A 10905-nucleotide genomic window follows, 5' to 3' on the forward strand; every position below is an offset into this window, starting at 1 on the left:
TTCCATTTGGATTTGCTGTTCCATTTGGGTTTGTTGTTCCATTTGGGTTTGCTGTTCCATTTGGGTTGCTGTTCCATTTTATATGATTGACGTTTCCTGTTTATGATAGTTTGCTGTTCCATTTCTTTACTGCTGTTCCATTTCATTACTGTTGTTCCATTTTAAGAATTGTTGTTCCAGTTTACTTTCGCCAATCTGCCTTTATTGCTTTCGCGTGATAGCAGGCCTAAGGCTGTCGTGAGCCCAGCAAGACGCTGCCTAGCTCCCTGACCTATAAGCCCATGCTTTGGTTTTCTTTCTTTATCAGTTTCTAAAGGGAAGGGTTATTGGTTCCGTACCCTTGACTGATCATTTGCCTTGTGTGATTTCATTTCCTGAATTGGTTTAGTTACAGCTTAGTGTTTGTTTCCTTTCAAGTCATTAGAACGCTATACTACCGAGCACTACTTGGACAGAACAGCCTCGGATTGAGTTACTCCTTGAAAGAACAAAACGATCCCGGATTGACTTAATAATGTGGAATAATTGGTGGTGTGAGAGACCCTAGTTATAGCTCTACAGGCATTACTATTTAAATATGAAATAAAGGGCGGAGTGCAAACTATATAACGTTTTTAATCCACATGTAGAGTGTAATATTAATCTAGTGGATATAATATTAGCTACATTTTTTGTTAGTATTTCAAGAACAAGAATCTATTCAAAAAATAGTAGAAACATATGTATATGAACATAAATCATAGGTAGGAAAAATATGTTATTCATTATTGTCCACAACCTCACAATTACCATCACAAAGCAAACATTTTAGAAAAGCAAATTAATAATTGTAGCTTCCATACAAAATGGTACATTCATTAAATTATGTCAGGCTAGAGATTTGCTAGTAAAACTCCATGTAGACATGGGCACCCCAAGACCATTTTATGGAGACACTTTACGCAACATGGATGTATGCAATAGATATAAGTGGAGAGAGATATATCAGATGTTTAAGGAAGAACATACCCAAAACTACATCTCTAACATAGGGAAGTGAATCCAAATGTTGGTGTATAACAGTTAATCAAGAAATCATGTTTACAAAAACTTGCAACTAGACCTGCAATGTTTCATTGGCTAAGGTCATATCAACTAGTGAAGCAAACGTAGAAATCAAGATAATTAGGGACACCTGAGGAAAACCATTACTTCTTTCCATCCCTTAGCCATAGACATTTATTATAAATTCTCTAAGACTCTTGTTGATCTCACAAAGGAGTGGATCTTGCAATTTTCCCTAAATTATTACCATAGTCTCAAAATTTGATGGATCAATACAAAGTATTTTAGAGCTAATAGGTCAAGTACTTATCCCATAAAACATTTAAGAACTTCACATAAAATCATAGTGGCACCAATAAGAAGATTGTATGGTGAATAAGAGACAACATAGTTCAAGGAATCATAGGTGTCATTGATTTACCAAATCACCAAAACTAGGGAAACCTTTAATTATGCTCCCATATTATTAAAATCGATGACTTGAGTTATTTCTAGATCAAAGCACATGACCCCAGGTATCCCACCAATATTCAACATGTCCTCATATCTAGTGGAAATTTCCTATGCCTTGAATAGATTCCTAGGAATGGAATAGCAATGGTAGCCTAACGAGGCACCTATTCATGTTTATTGTCAAACTCTTTGGGAACATTGATTCAATGTCCATTGTAGAATTTGTGAACATTTTTTTATGCCAATGTATAAATTGATCTTCTATAAACCTACTTAATGCATGATGAAGAAAGTTACGCAAGTAATCAATGAGATCAAAGACTAGTATGTCATGAAGAAATGGACGTAGCTAAGAATTTTTGGAGCTATCAAGGCACCTCATTTGCTACCTAAGTTTATAATTGATAGTCTTGATCTCTAGGAGTTGGCCTATCAAACATTTCTAAATAGAGTTGGTGCATCTCTATTTCATGACAAGAAGGCGCTATGGCCCCCCTGGCCTTCCCACATAGAGGCATATGGGTTCAGATATGTAAATGACACAATCACAAAATATGAAGCTTTGGTTGCTTTCCACTTTAGGGAAGAAATATTATGTAGACACAATCCTTTAAATGTAGCTAATCACTACTATCATCCTGCAAATACAAATGGTTGTATCATAATGAAGTTTGGTAAGAAGAGGAGATATATAGGACTCCCACATAATTTGATGAAGCAATTTCTAGGATGAGTAAGAACAATATGGGAGGAGATGAAAAGAAAAAACAACAACTAGAGAAATAAATACTTGAGAGGAAATCCAGGGTGAAAGAGGTTACAATGACAAAAGAAGTCAAAATTAGACTGGAAAAAGGAGATGAAGCTTTGAGGCTACAACAATAGGTGTAAGAGAAGAAAACAAATGAATATTTAAGTTTGGCATAAGAAGGAGAAGCTCAAGAAAAGAAAGAACAAAGGTGGAAAGGAAATCGGATGAGGAAGCCAAGGATTAAAAACCTATGAACACAACAACCTCCAATGATAAAACTTAATGCAAAACATAGTGTTATTTATCCTAGGGGGCTATTTTCTTATGAATGAACTTGACTTGGGAAATTTCTCCGCATCCAAATTTGATGCATTTGTTGTTTTGGATGCATTCATGTTCAATAAATAAAAGGATGGGTGGTGAAGCAACCATGTAAAAAGCTCAAACTACTAGGAGTTCTCAAGCTCACAGTCACCATCAAAACCCCACTAATTACATATACAAGAACTAATCCCATTGCCACAACTTTTACAAGGGTTTCGCTCTCCTAGGCTTCTTAATTCAACATTAGATGCGTGGTAACCAAAAATATAGGCTACAAGCAAAAAATAGAGTAGTTGGAGGGAAAGGTGGCTCATCATAAAGTAGATATGACTAACATAGCTAAGTTAAAATCTTGTGTTTTTTAAATACAAGACAAACTTATAATTTCTCAAAGGTTGTCGTATACCAACCTCTAAGAACTTCAAAGTCATGCCACTTGGTTCCTCACTTACCTAAACAATGCTAAACATTAAAAAGTGGTGTTATAGGGAGTCTAGTTAAGTATGGATGAGCTTAAATAGTGATGGGTAGAGTAGAAAGATGCACCTGAGGACCATCCCAAGATGAATGAGAGGGATAGCCAATGCAATTATGTTCCTTTTACAAAGTTCCACCCTATAAGCACATCTTTTGAAAAAGATATCCCTACCTTTATAAATAATTGTAAATTCTTACACCTTGTAACCACCCCATCCCACATTTACCCGCTTTTATAAGCCCTCCAGGTAAACATGAGCAGAGAGTTACTATGACGTGACCCAACATCCAAATTCTAGTTATGGAAGTGGGGTATACTAACCAAAAACTTACTGAAACCTCTCAGGGACACCATATCACCTAAGTGTCAGCACAACCCCTGGTGATCATACCCTGAGTTGGAACTTCTTTTTAACTAGGCTCACAACCCAACCGTAGGCATAAGCCACTATGAGTGGAGTTAGAAAGCTCCAACCACACACACAAGCCTCCCTACATGCGGTTGTAGCTGAAATTTCCCATTTCCATGTATGCGGCCGCGAAAATAGTGCCACATTTCAGAGCTATCCTACAGGTCACTACCCAGAATAGCTTATAACTTTCCAGAATCAAGTCTAAGGTGATGACAAGTCTATGTGACAAGTACTAAGGCTAGATATTGCTCAGAAGTTTCCAAACACATGAGAAAATTTCGTAAAACTCATGGTAAACATAATAACTACAGGTCATGAATGCATATATGTTGAATGTCTCAAGGAATCATCAAGAAGGCTCAATAGCCTCTGAAACTAGCTGCAACAACACTTGTTAGCCCATGCATTCACATAACCATTCAATAACTTATAAAATCATGAACAATATCTGTACTAATAGCACATCATTTAACCATGTTTATAGCCAACATATAACCAAAATGAATCCATGAAAACTAGTCATAAAATCAACATAATAACCAGTGCATATGCTTATTGATCACAATAAGAAAATAACTCATATTAACATATGAATAGTCCAACCAAGGGACTTCCACATACCACCAAACCATATACTGGGTTGAACTAAATCTCTCTTTCATCCAATCACCCTCTTTCCATATTCCAAGCATGAATGTGGGATCATGTGGGTTAACCCAAAATCAAACCAACCAGGGCTTATAGAGACCAAACCACCTCAATCCTCAACCATAGTGATTTCACCTAAACTAGTCCAGGATTCACTAACACCAAACAAGCTTGGCTGCCTCCAACTTTATTCACCATATCCAAAGGAATTTTCCTGTCTCCACTTATCTATCAAGAGTTCCAAGAGAAAGCCCATCTCCACCCTTGACCCTTGGGAATTCTCCTGAGACCACCTCACCAGGATCCAAAGTCTACCGGCCATCCAAAGGTTAAACCAAAACAAGGCAACAACATGGATATCCAGGAAATGGCAAGGCAAAGCTGAAAGCACTGTCAATCTAGGCAAATCCCATGCCAATGACAACAAAGCAACCAAATAACCAAATGCATGTACCATGCATTCAAATCTCAACAATGAAATCACACATGCAACCCCTTACCTGCAATGTCCTCTTACTGTAGTTGCTTTTCCAACATTTCCTCATGCTCCCTTGCTTTCCCTTGCTTGCTTTCCAAATTTCATCCTCTCTCTTCTCTTAGAGCTCTATTTCGAAAGGGATGAAAGCTAGAACTGACAAAAGCTGTGAATTGTTTCTCTTGTGCCTTTTTATCATTGATGTCTAGTCTCTTCCTTTCCTTTTTCCTTTTTCCTTTTCTCTTAATTTTCCCTCATTTTCTCTCTAATTTCCCTTGCTTGCACATTTGTGTCTCTTCATCTTCCTTTTCTCCTATTTTCCTTTATTTCTCATATTAAATTGCCATGTATTGCCTTTTTCCTTTGCTAATTTCCATAGCCATTAATTAACCACAAGTGATGCCCACTATAATGTTCTCCCCTCCATTCAACTCGGAATATGTGTCCCATGACATTGGCTTAATTTATTTACATAGAAAATCAACCCAGGGTTGTTACAAACCCCTCCCCCTTTGGGTAACACCATCCTCGGTGTTCTATGACACCTATGACTAGCAAAACACGCTGCTTATGGAACTTTATAGCACAACTCAATGCAATATTTACAATGACAACTGTTGAACACCATGACAAACATATTGCTTATTGGAGATTTACAACATAGCTTGATGTGATATTTACAATGATGTATATATATATATCTGTGTGTGTGTGTGTGTGTATGTGTATGTGTATGTGTATGTGTATGTGTATGTGTATGTGTATGTGTATGTGTATGTGTATGTGTATGTGTATGTGTATGTATATGTATATGTATATGTATGTATGTATGTATGTATATCATTTGCTTCAACCAACAAATAAAGAAGGATAGAATGCCCATATCTAATCAGTCATCTCCCATGTATCTTCATTGGGCCCAAAGTGTATGTATGTATGTATGCATGTATATCATTTGCTTCAACCAACAAATAAATAAGGATATAATTCCCACATCTAATCAGTCATCTCCCATGTAGCTTCATTGGGCCCAAAGTGCTTCCACTGCACTTTAACCTTCTTTATTGCTATGTTCTGGAACATGAGTTGTTTCTACTACAATATGCATTGTTGCTCTAGCTGGAAATATCCCTCTAGTTTCACCTGCAATATAGACCAATCAATAACATGATCAACATCCTGCACATATCCCTTAAGCAATGAAACATGTAAAATATCATGGAATTTCACGAATGGAGGAAAAGTAATTTTGTAGGCCATTGGTCCAATCCTCTCAAGGATCTCAAAATTCCTGCAATACTGAGGTGCCAACTTGGCACATGACCCAATCCTCAAGGAGCTCTTCTTGGGCTTCATGCACAAGTAAACATGCTACCAACTTGAAACTCCTTGAAGGTTCTATGTTGATCTGCATAACTCTTCTTCCTGACATGTGCTACCTTTAAATTCCTTTTAATATCTTGCATCTCCTGCTCCATCTTTGCCAACATATCCATTCCAATCAACACCCTTCTCACTGGATCATTCTAGCTAATAGGAGCATTACAACTCCACCCTTAGAGAGCCTTAAATGGACTCATCTTCAAGGATTCTTGATACTCATTGTTATAAGCAAACTTCACCGGTGGAAGATACTCCTCCCACTTCCTCTTCTGATGCATGACATACATCCTCAACATATCCTCAAGAATCTTGTTAACCCTCTTCGTTTTTCCATCTGTCTGTGGATGATAAGTTGCACTGAAATATAACTCTATCCCCAAGCTTGCAAACAACTCCTTTCAAAACTTGTAAATGATCTTGGCATCTCTGTTAGATATAATCTTCTTGGGAACACCATGCAACCTCACTATCTCCCAATGAAGATCAGAGCTACCTCGCTAACTGGATTAGTAGACTTCACTGCAATGAAGTGAGCTACCTTGCTCAACCTATCAACCACAACCATGATGGAATCATGATGCCTCGATGTCCTCAACAGTCATGTAATGAATTCCATCAAAATAACCTCCCATTTCCATTCTCTAATTGAAATAGGTTGCAATAAACTAGTTGGATGCTTGCATTCAGCTTTCACCTACTGGAAATCCAAACACCTTTCAACAAACTCAGCCACCTCTTTCTTCAAGTCCGGTTAATAGTATAACTTATTGATAGTTTTCAAAGTCTTCTAGTATCCTAGATGGCCTGAATATGGCTTGACATGAAACTCCTTCAATATAAGCTTCTTCAACTCACTGTTATCTGCCACATAAATGCTACTCCTGAACCTGACCAAGCCATACGTTGTGAGGCGATACTCCTCATCCTTATCACCTTCACCCTGTTGTTACAATCTCTACTACAACTGCTAATACCTCTCATCAAGTTGCCTTGAATGGAAGATCCACTCTTGTAAATCTATCCTATAAGAGCTCACAGTTGAAATATGATTTACCTGCACTCTCCTACTAAGAGCATCTTCAACCCAATTCACCTTGCCCGTGAGGTACCTGATCTCAAAGTCAAATTCACTGAGAGTAGCCAATGATCTAGATTGCATGGAATTCATATTAGTTTGGTCAAACAAGTACCTTAATCCACTGTGATCACTCATCAGATAAATCCTCCCGCCAAGGAGATAATGTCTCCACATCTTCAATGCATGAATGATAGTTGCTAACTCAAGATCATGAGTCACATAGTTTTTCTTGTGCTTATTCAACTTCCTTGATTCATATTAAACCACCTACCCTTCCTGCACCAGTACTCCATCAAGTCCTTCCTTGAAAGCACCTGTACAAACCACAAACTCCTTATTAACAGCTGCAATCTTCAAAATCGGAGTATTTGTAAGCAAATACTTCAACTGATAAAATCTAGTTGCACACTCCTTAGTCCATTCAAACTTCTTCCCTTTCCTCTGCAAGGATGTGATAGGATAGCCAATCTTAGACAAGTTCCCAACGAACCTCTTGTAATAACCTGCTAGTCCCATTAATGATCTGACCTCAACCACATTCCTCGGATCTGGCCACTCCATGATAGCTTTAATCTTTTTTGGGTCCACTTCTATCCCTTCCTTGGAAACAAAATGTCCCAAGTAATGAATCTGAGTCTCAAAGAAACTGCACTCGTTGAGCTTGGCATATAACATATTCTCTATCAACATTCTCAATACTGCTACTAGGGGCTCTGCATGCCGCTCTTTATTCTTTGAATATACCAATATGTCATTAACAAAGACTATCACAAACTTATCCAACTAAGGGTGCAACACATTGTTCATAAAACACATGAAGGTTGTTGGAGCATTGGTAAGACCAAAAGGAACCACCACAAACTCATAGCACCTATATCTCGTACAAAATGTAGTCTTATAGATGTCTTATTCTTTGATGCACACGTGATGATATCCTGATCTCATATCAATCTTCGAAAACACGGAAACTCCCTTCAAATCATCAAACAAATCATCAATCCATGACAATGGATACTTATTCATCATAGTTACCTTGCTCAGTTGTCTATAATCAATGCATAATATGAGAGTACCATCCTTCTTCTTTCAAAAAAACATTGGTGCACCCCAAGGAGATACACTTTGCCTTATTTATCCCTTATCAAGCATTTCTTTAAGCTACAACTTTAGTTCCACCAACTCTAAAGTGCTCATCTTGTATGGTGCCTTATATGGTGGTGTTGCTCCTAGTACCAACTCAATAGAGAAATCCACCTCTCTATGAGGCGGCAACTCTAGAATCTTTGTGGGAAGCTTATCTTGAAACTGATGCAAGATAGGATACTTCCTCGGTACTTCATCATCCTCATCTTCCTTCCCTTTGTCACTGGAGACATGTATTGCAAGCAACAAACATATTTTCCTGCAATCGTGCTTGGCCTACATAGTTGTAACCATTCTCACTGATGTAGGCTTCTTATTTCCCTACAAGACTTTATTTCCTCCATCATCATCTAGACACTTAATGGCCTCGTCATAGCAGTCTGCCTTGGTCTTGTGAATGAACAGCTAGTCCATGCCCAAAATCATGGTATATGAACCCAAAGGAAGCACATTTAGATTTGTTGATGTAGGCATACCATTAAGCTCAAATGCACAATATCTCACCCAGCGACGAACTCTTCTCTTCGTCCCTGTAGCCAACTGCACCAACCAAGATTTTGGATGCACTTATTTACTCAAGCGACATTGATCCACCAAGACAGTACTAATATAGGTATAATTTGATCTAGGATCACTCAAAATAGAAATAACTTGATCACAAAGCTTACTTTCCATCTCGATAATAGATGATTGATGATCTTCCTTCCTGTTATCCATTGTTGCATAGATTCAGGGAATGATGTGGCCTACATCCCCAATTGTCAGCACCTCCTAAGCACTATAAAGTTAAGGGCTGCGACCCTGATGTGATGGACAATCCCTCCTGCGATGCTCTCCATCACAAGTATTACACCTCAAAATTTTCATGCCATCACCTTTTTTATGCTAATGTTCAGGTTGAGACCCATGTCCTCTCTCAACTGCATTGAACTTCTTATGAGGTCCCACATTTTCCTTGTCACATGCATCCTAAGATCTTCCTTGCTTCTTAGGACATTTTCCCTTAGTCTTTTCATTACCTTTCCAATCATGCATAAAATTAGACTTGCACTTTAACTGCTCATAACAATGCTTCAACTTTCTAATTACTTCCTCCAATGGCCGAGGCTCATCATACTCAATCTGATCTTTGAATGCTAATGGAAATCCAATGTTGAACCTGTGGACCTTTGTCTTCTCATCCTTAATACAGGGCACATACCTCAACAACTCGAGAAGTTTGGTCGTGTACTCTTCATTTGTCGTGGAACCCATCTTGAGCTCATAGAATTCCTTGGCCTTTCTTTCATAATATCTCTCAGACAAATACTTCTTCTGAAGAGTCTTTCAAACTCATCCCACATCATCTCCTATTCTCTAATACCTCTGACATGCTTAACATCCTCCCACCAGATGTCTACTTTTCCCTTGAGACTGAAGGTAGTTATCTTGGCTTTCATGTTTTCTGAATAATCATGCAACTTGAAGAACTTATTCATCCCAAGCATCCATGCTTCTGCATCTTCTTATTTCTTCACTTCTCCATCAAATGTAGGAGGCTCATATTTATTGAACTCCTTCGGAAAGTACCCCCTCTCACTCCTCCTATATGGATGTTGGCGGTAATGGTGATAATGTCTTTCAGAACCAGAGATAGAAATAAAGTCCATGAGTGGTGGCCCTCTTATTAGGTGTACCAAAGGATCCACCACCTCTCACTCTATCATTGTTGTCCATCATGTATCCCTTCTGAGACCTGCTTCCATATGCACCATTTTTCTTTTCATTTTGTCCGTGACTAATCCCAAGCTGTCCCTGCTTCTGCAAGTTTGAAAGGCTCTGAATAATCGCTGCATTAACCTCGGCTTGCTTTTCCCGAGCTCTGGAAATCCTTTCATGTGCCTCAAACAATCGCTCATTGTCTTCCTTGCAACTCACAATTTATGCCTTCAAACTTTTGAATACGTCTTCCGAACGAAGAGTATGTTCCTCTCCCTGCTACGCAACTAATCTCTCCCATCCTACCAATGTCTCTTCAGGCCCATACAAAGAGTTGTATGAATTGTATTCAACTATTCTGCTCTTCATCTTTGATATTTTATTTCCTGAAATATTCCATTGTTATCTAAATAGAAACATAATCAAGATCATACCTCAATGTATCTCAGGTGAGGCTACTGCATTTACAAAGGCCAATCCAGATTAGCATGATACAACATCACAATCATACCTATTCATGCATGGATATCATAACCATAACAATAAAAAACCAACATGCATGCATGATAAACACATAAACAACTGACATGCATGCATCACAATCTACCTTTACCCCAAGGTCCAATGCTGCAACATCGCTTTAACACCACCCTATAACTACCCCATCCCAAATTTACTTGCTTTTATAAGCCCTCTAGTTAAACATGAGTAGAGAGTTACTATGACGTGACCCAACATCCAAGTTCTAGTTATGTAAGTGGGGTCTACTAACCGAAAACTTACTGAAACTTCTCAGGGATACCAGATCACCTAGGTGTTAGACCACAACCCCTCGTGATCAGACCCTGAGCTAGAACTTCTTTTTAACTGACCTCACAGCCTAACATCACGGATAAGTCATTGTGAGTGCAACTACAAATATCCAGTCGCATGCACAAGCCTCCCTCCATGCGGTTGCAACCGAAATTTACTAGTTCCATGTATGCGACCATGAAAACAGTGCCACATTTTCAGGGCT

The sequence above is a fragment of the Pinus tabuliformis genome, chromosome X (genome assembly GCF_031772625.1).
Source record: "Pinus tabuliformis cultivar Carrire ecotype Pingquan chromosome X, CPIR1, whole genome shotgun sequence".
Classification (NCBI taxonomy): domain Eukaryota; kingdom Viridiplantae; phylum Streptophyta; class Pinopsida; order Pinales; family Pinaceae; genus Pinus; species Pinus tabuliformis.